This window comes from Neophocaena asiaeorientalis, unplaced genomic scaffold (assembly GCF_003031525.2).
Source record: "Neophocaena asiaeorientalis asiaeorientalis breed wild unplaced genomic scaffold, Neophocaena_asiaeorientalis_V1.1 scaffold443, whole genome shotgun sequence".
In the NCBI taxonomy this organism is placed as follows: domain Eukaryota; kingdom Metazoa; phylum Chordata; class Mammalia; order Artiodactyla; family Phocoenidae; genus Neophocaena; species Neophocaena asiaeorientalis.
The window spans coordinates 1,894,219-1,902,712 of NW_020171808.1; positions in this window are offsets into that span (position 1 = coordinate 1,894,219).

Genomic DNA, 8,494 nt, shown 5'->3' on the forward strand with positions numbered 1-8,494 from the left:
TTTTTTTTTTTTTTTTTAATGTATTGGCATTTACATCAGTGGTACAAAACCTTGGTGAATAAGACTTCTGGCACATTGGCACAAATCAGGGCAGTGGGCTTGACAGACCGTACTGTCTCTGGTCCATGAAAAGGTGACACAAAAAAATTCCATGACTCCCCAGCAAAGGACATTGGGAACTTCCTCTCTGACTGAAGATTAGGTTGGAAAAGGGGAGAAACACAAACTCCAAACATGGGCCGTGTGTGTGTTGGGCAACAATATTTGTACTATGCCTCTACGTGACAGAAGCTACAATATGAGAAAATAATGACAGTTAAGAAACTCTAGGACCCAGATAAAAATAAATGCAAAACTGCTCTGTAGGGACACCGTCGACATGAATTATACATACAGAACTCTTAGAAAAACAACCCCTATTTGGATGGGCTTCCCAAAAAAGTTAATGTCAGAAAAAGAAATAAAACACTAGGAAAGACAAAAGAGCAAATAGAAGAACGAACACCCCCAGAACTTGCGATAATAGGATGACCCTAAAAAAGGTGATAGATTAACAATATTTAAAAGGTTAAAGGGCGCATTTTAGTTACAAAATTGACCTCAGAAGAAAGTATTAAGATTCAAGAAGCAAAAACTAAGAAAAATAATAACAATAAAATTATATTCATACATCAAAATGTTACTACTTTAATAATAATGATAACAGCAACAAAAATAGTAGCTATTAAGTAGGGTTTAAAGAAGTTCAATAAAATGCATGCATCTGTCACACCTGAGTAGGGAACTAGTCAACACAAAACACAAAGGAGTAGGTAGTTGGAGATCAAATATTACCCTCATAACTAAAAAAAAAAAGCTGATATTTGAGAAAGTAAGATGATGTCTGTAATGGGCCTCTTTATCCTGATTCCCAGAACTGTGCTTATCACTGTGGTGAGTGCCGTTTCCCAGGTAACGGACACAGACTGGAGGACCCGCAGGATCCTAGCTGTGGGGACCAGATCCCAAGGCGAAGGAATCATGGGAGAATCTTCTCTACAAGCTCAGTTCCTCCCCCAAATTCAACAGGTAAGGTCTGCCTCCTCACCTGAGGGGACTGGCAAAGGTCACAAATGTTGGTTCCTTCCACAGAAGAACATAGAAGGAATGTAAATTGTAGACTTCAGCCTAGAAATGGCTAAAGTGAAAGCATTTTTAACAGGAACAATAATACTAGACCACAATCTTAAGACTTGGAGACTTTGAGTCACATGTATATTAAAATGTTGAAGGTAACTACTAAAAAGAGGGGGAGTCCTGTAACTTATTAACCAATACAGAGGAAATGACGAATAATGCAAATCCAATTAGTCCAATAAAGAGAAAGCTTGGTATATCAAGAGACAGGCAGAGACAGAGAAAGAAGAAATAAGTTCCGATCTGTTAATAATCATAATGGTATTGCAGCTGAGTATAATCACGAGGAAATATCAGATAGCTCCAATTTAGAGATAGCTGAGAAAACAACTGGCCAACGTGCTTTAAAATACGTCATTATAAAAGGTAACGAACAGCTGAGGAATATTCCAGATACAGGGGGTAGACATGGCAATTAAACTCAGTGCCTGATCTTGGGCTAAGTTGTGTACTGGAAAAAGTTATTATAAAGGACATTATTGGGATAAATGATGAAATTAATATAGGGGCTGCTGATTAGAGAAATATGTCAATCTTATATTTCCTAAATTTGATAATATCCTTATTCTTGTTCTTAAGAAGAAACATTGACATATTAAAGGGTCAACAGACATGATGTGTATAAACTCCTCTCCAGTGCTTTAGGAAAATAGTGTGTATGTGTGTGTGTGTGTGTGTGTGCGTGCCTGTGTGTGTCTGTGTGTGAGGGAATGATACATTAACATGGCAAAATATTGAAAACTGGTGAATCTGGGTTAAGTGCAACTTTTCTTTAAAGTTTTAAATTATTACCAAATAAAAAAAAATTTTAATGTTAAAAGAGAGCTTACAACAGAATTTGTGATGTTTTTAAATACAAAAAGTAACACTATGCTACTGCTTATGGGTACATTCATAGGTGGTATAAGTATAAAATCATGGATGAGAAAGATCTACCGACTGCAGAATAATGATGATTTCTGGAGAGGGAAGAAGAAAGCAGGGGAGAGAAGGAACGATGCGGGCAGTGAGGAGAGGTACAAAGAGGGTGTCAGCTCTCTTCTCCCTAGTTACAAGAAAAAAAATCTGAACAAAATGGAAAAAAGTTATACGTCAATTGGGTAAAGATTTTGTTATATTATTCTCAGCATTTTACGTATGCCAAAATTCTTCATTATGAAAGGGAGATTTTCATATATATACGTATATGATGTTTCCGTATTTTAAAAAGACACCAATAAACTAACAGACTAAAAATTCCCTGCTGATACAGACGGCTCTCCAAGACACATCGTTAACTAAAAACAGTGCAGATAAGGGTATACAGAGCAATTCCATCTGAACCAATGGTTTTAGAAGACCCACATGAAGGACTAGATGTGCCCCCATCACAACGTGCAATGTTGTCTGTGCCGAATTCGCCTCCTTCCAAAGGCTACTTGATGCAACCAAAACACACCGAGTGGCCTTGACAGGCAGGGGGCTTGTCTAAGTACCACGGGAAACACGAAGGTGGCATGCACGGCCTCTGCGCTCTGGGGCTCACACTCCAGTAAGAGGCTCGGATCAACTTCCCGAACAGTGCCCGGCGGTGATCTTAGGAGACCTTGGTGATGAGATGGCTGAAGCTCAGTCATGCGGGAGGGAAGGTTCAAGAAGTAAGTTGCCTGAGCTGTTTGTATATTTTGGAGATTAATTTGTTGTCGGTAACAACCTATATGGGGAAAGAATCTGAAAAAGAATGGCCATATATATGTAGATAGATAGATAGATAGATGGAGATACAACTGATTCACTTTGCTGTGTACCTGAAACTAGCATGACATTGTGGATCAACTACAGTCAAATAAAAATTTTCTTTAAAAAAAGAATCAAGTCGTGGTAGAAGGAGAACTGATGTGGCTACAGGGGTGTCTCTGGGGGCGGGGGACAGCAGCCAGGTGCCCATGGGAAATGATGACGTGGTGGCTGTGCAGACGGTACAGTGGACACCTCCATGGAGGCACCGTTTCCATCGGTGTCTATGCATGGTGCTCCCTGGATTGGAGCAGTGCACAACCTGTGCAACCGTACATGGCAGCCTTGCTAACTCCTTGGCTAAACCACGAGCACCTAGAAGGTACAAGAAAGAGACATAGAATGTTATCTCTAGAGATTTTTGACTTGTAATCCTTGCATATAATCTTAATGAAAAAATGAGTAATCTTAGAGATTGACATGTTGCCTTTTCCATTATTAATAATCCTAGAAGGTAGCATAACAGAATATGCTTATAACTTTAACATCATGAATCCTCATTAAACTAGAATCCTGCTGTAACATATCACATTAGAGATTATCATTCCATAAGCAGAGAGTCTCAGGAATTCCTCTCTGAAATCTCTAATTCACCTTCTTCACCTTGAAAGCCAAAGAGAAGTTGACCAAGGCTCAGACGACCTCCCAACCCGTGGCTTCATGGTGTGCAAGGAGCATGTCCCTGCCTTTCTGTCCCACGTGTCGAGTATTATCTAAAAATTAATAGATCCTTACTGTTAAAAATCAAAATTCAATAGAGCAAATGCTAGAGATCTTATTGGCTCTACTCAGGCCATATCCGGTCTAGCAGACAGGAGCTCCAAGTTGCTGTACAAAATGAAAGATTTCGTAGGTGGGAGGGGGAGGGACAAGGAAGTTATACGAAGCAGAAAAGCAGGTTGGTTATTGCTGGGTTACTTCCCTTTAGAAGATGGCAGGGGTCTATCAGGCACATCCCCTCACTAGTGATGGTTTAAGATCCCATTTCTGAGATCATAATTACGTTGTCTCATTTTGGTGACGTGAGGCTTAGACTAAGTGACTCCATTTTGGGCCTGTTGTCTTGTTTTTAACGTAGCAAACGTGGTTGATCTGAACCAGAAAGGGTTTTAAAAATAGAAATAGCTGTTCCCTCGAACATTTATATGCGTATAAATATCACATGCACGTGTATGCACACATGCCCCTCGGTAGTCGCTGTGCTCTTTCTTCCGTAAGAGGGTACAATGGGGCCTCCCTGGTGGCGCAGTGGTTGAGAGTCCGCCTGCCGATGCGGGGGACACGGGTTCGTGCCCCGGTCCGGGAAGATCCCACATGCCGCAGAGCGGCTGGGCCCGTGAGCCATGGCTGCTGAGCCTGCGCGTCCGGAGCCTGTGCTCCGCAATGGGAGAGGCCACAGCAGTGAGAGGCCCGCGTACGGAAAAAAAAAAAAAAAAAAAGAGGGTACAATGGCTTCACCAATCCTAGGAGTTGAAGGACGGACTCAGGAAGGACCTGGGGTCTTCTGCTCACCCCCTGGACAGGAGTGAGAAGCCAGCCTCAACACCCCGAGCCCCTACAGAATGAGCCGTCTACGCCCCAGGACACGTTCACCTGATACGGTTCTCACCGGGGGACCCTCCGCCCCATTCTGGCCCAAGGGCACCAATCCTAGGAGTTGAAGGACGGACTCAGGAAGGACCTGGGGTCTTCTGCTCACCCCCTGGACAGGAGTGAGAAGCCAGCCTCAACACCCCGAGCCCCTACAGAATGAGCCGTCTACGCCCCAGGACACGGCCTCTAGATCACGTTCACCCGATACGGTTCTCACCGGGGGACCCTCCGCCCCATTCTGGCCCAAGGGCTCCACTGAGGGACACCTCAGAGCTCCTCTCCGTAACTGACAACCCTGCAACTGACAGAACCTGTGAGGCCAGTGGTCACTCTATGGAATTTTAGATACAACAGGGATCCCTGGGCACTGAAGTCATTAAGACACGGGGCCCCGGGACGCTCTAACTCCCTTCAGTAAATTGATTCTCCGACAGATTCTCATGAGCACATCTGAACTGCTGGGCCCCGGGCCAGCCGGACACCACGCTCAGAGGGCTGACCGTCCAGTGGGACAGCCAAGCTGGCTCCCACATGGCCTGCACTGTGTCACGGTGGGCAGAGGACGAAGAGCCTACGCCCGCTTGGGCGTCGGGGGTGGGGGAAGATAGAGGAAGACAGGCCCCCCCCCAGCGCCTCCTCCCAGCCCGGCCCCCTCTGTCCCCAGCCAGAGGCCCTTGGAGCGGAGGGCAGGGGGCCCAACCACTGGGAACTTTTCAAAGTTGGAAACTCCTGCAGAAGTTTTAGATCCTCTCTTTACGATGGCTCCCAGTTCCACACAGAAACCCGGCCTCGGGGGACACAAGGCTGCCTCTGAAGGCCTGAGAGGAAGATGCAGCTGTCTAACTCAGCAGATGGCTGTCTGCCCCTCCCTGGCTCCAGGCCTGGGCTCACCCGGGGCCACAGCCAGCCTTCCTCCCCAGGAGCGGAGCGAGGCCGGGGCTTCAAATCAGCCGCTCTGGTCTCCTGCTCAGTTAGCAGGTCGATTAGGAAGCCCGGGGACCTGAGGGTCCCCGGCTCACCTGCGACAGCAGTGCCCTGAGCCGCAGGCCTCGGCCAGGCTGGCAGCGTCTGTGTTCACAGGGGGACACGTCAGGGGCTGAGATTTATTAAATGAGGGCATTGTGTGTTCACAGGGAGATCGGTATGTTTGATCTCAGCCATTATTGATTTACCTTTCCGCGTGATAACTTTCATTAAGTGAGATAAGCAAATGTTGATGTGTCCCTTCCCTTTTAACCGTCAGCAGGTAAAGCCCAGGGCAGCCGTCAGCAGCGGCTGAGACAGAGCCATTTTCTTACCTCACCATTAACTGAGGAGACTCAGGACCCCCCGGGCAGGAAAGCACTTTGGGTTTCATTGGCTTTTCTTGGTGGACATGCCTGAGAGTTCATAGGACTAAGGGCAGTGGAGAGGAAGCCCCTCGGTGACGGGTCTCCAGGTGCTTAATGTTGGGCTCTAACATCTAATTAAAACTGACACCAACCCACGGCGAGGTTTCTTTAAAGCCCTGGACCTGCAGACTCTCCATCATTTGTAAAATCAGAAACCTTATGGCAACCTCAGCCCTGAAGTAATTTAATTGTGACTGAATGGTCCTGCTGACTCAGTCCGTTGGATTTCCACCCAGTAAATTTTCTTCATCCAGCTGAGATGTTCGAATGGGTCATGGCCAGGGTCCATTTGGGACACAGGAAAGGGGCTGCTTAGCTGCATGAGGTGGCCTTCTCTCGATGCGGCCCTAGGATGTGCCACTAGGGTATCGCCGGGCACCTGACCTTAGGGCTGTGTGGTCTGCAGTGTGGGCACAGTGTCTGCAAGAAGAAGAATTCCAAGGGGCTTTCCTTTTGCTTTTGTAGAACCATCTGAAGGCGGGTGGAGACCTTTATTTTCACAAATACCACTTCTTTTGGAGATGAGAAAACCCTTAAGCAGGTAGCTTCGAGATTACCCAAATTAGTCTCTTTGAAAACACCTCTGCCGCTATGTGCGTGGGGGCCCTGCCCTGGACACCCCAGCTGGGAACTTGGCCGTCACACTGCCCACCGTGTGTGGTTGCCGTCCTCTCCCAGCACCCCCAGACGCCCGGGCCTTCTGCAGACCAGGGACCTGTGCCCCCCTCCCTTGTATCTCCTGCAGCTGACGTAGGACCTGACCCCAGGCTCTGCCGACGTGAACAGGGGCGGAAGACACAGCAGGCCTTCTGATGGCAGTGGGCGCAAGGGGATGTCCCTGGGCCAGAATCAGTGCAAATTCGGCCTCCACTGGGATCTCAGACCGTAAACTAATCCGATCACATAGAGCAACTCGGGGGCCCGCCTTCCCTGAAGAGACGAGAGTCAGGAGACGGAACACCGTGGTGCGGGGAGAGCACGCGGGTCAGGGGAACAGGGCAGGCAGCTCTCAACTCTCTCCATTCCCGGAACCTCTGCAACCTGGGAACACACACGGGCTTGTTCTGAGGCCTTTGTGAGCCGAAGAATGACTCAGGGGAGAGGCCTGGGTCTCAGGCGGTGGGTTCTACATTCAGTTCTGCCACAAATCCCTGGTTGAGAAATGACAGGGAAATCCCTTCATTTCTTAGGACCTCGGTTTCCCTAAGTTTACGGGGAAGAGCCTGGACCACGTCATTTAACACATGCCTTCCGGGCGCCCCCGTGAGCCAGGCCCCGTTGCAGGTTCTGGGGACCCGCCCTGTCCACCACAAACAGAGGCCCTGTCCCCAGTGAGCTCAGCTCCTGGGGAAAACACAGGATAACAAGTGGATACATAGGATCTTGAGAGGTCATGCATGCTGTGGGGACAAACACAGAAGGGCGTGGGCACCGCAACAAAGAAAGCAGAGGTGAAGCCGTGAAGTGTTCCTATGAGATAACATCTCGTGATGAAACCACAGAATATTAGAACCGGAAAGGGCCGTGTTGGTAATCTGGTTCCACACTTAAGGTTACCACCTTGACAAGGAGGTAAGTAGGTAGGCGGGTGGGTGAGTAGACAGAGTTCAGTTTTACCACGTACACAGGCGTGTACCAGCGTTCCCCTTGCCCCGTGACACACACGTGTTCCCCCATCGCTCCGAATGCCCCGTCGCTGCGTGCTGCCTGGTTTCCGGGCAGCGGGCTTGGCCATTCATTCTTCTGCCCAGTTTCCCAATCAGTGACTCCCTTTCAGTAGCTTAAAATCAGCCCACGTGGAGCGTCTATACCACGGACACTGGCAAATGCCCCAAATCAGGGCTTTTGCGTCTCTTTTCGCTTTTTCGGAAAGCCTGTTCTTTACCCTTGACCAGCACTCTGCAGACGGCACTTGGCATCGCTTGACCTTATTACGAGAGTCCACATCCTCCCTGAGAACCATCGTAACTGCAGCAACTAGAGTCGCAACCAGGAAAACAGGAACAACAAAACAAACCCCCAAACCCCTCTCAGCCCACAAGGTGCGCCGACGAGGGCCGCCCCTGCTGGTCCTGGGCCAAGGAGGGTTCGTCCACTTCAGCCAAAGCCTCCTCTGCTCTCTGGGGTCTTCTTGTAGTTTGAAGATCCCTTTTGCAGTTTTATTTCATCACTTCCAGCTGCAGGAATCCCTTTTGCCACCAACCTACTGAAACCAGCCTTTAGGTTCACCTCCCTGTTTATTTAAACTCCAAAGCCACAGACTGTTTTTCCTCCTCTTGCTTTATCTGCTGTTTCAGAGGCTGGGATGGTCCCCGAGGCTGCGGGGACCACGTGGGGACTCAGGAGACCCAGCCCAGCGAGTTCCCAGGACTCATTCTCGGGGGGCCGGGGGTTCAGAGCTACCACTCTTGGGACACCGCTGACAGAGAGGTTCCAGGGAAGCAGAAAAGCCAGAAACTGAAGGCCCCGGCCACGTCGGCACCTGGATGCCACGTGACCTTGAATGCGTCACCTGCCTCTCTTTTAACCCTGGGTTTCTCCTCCGGGGCTCAGGGGCA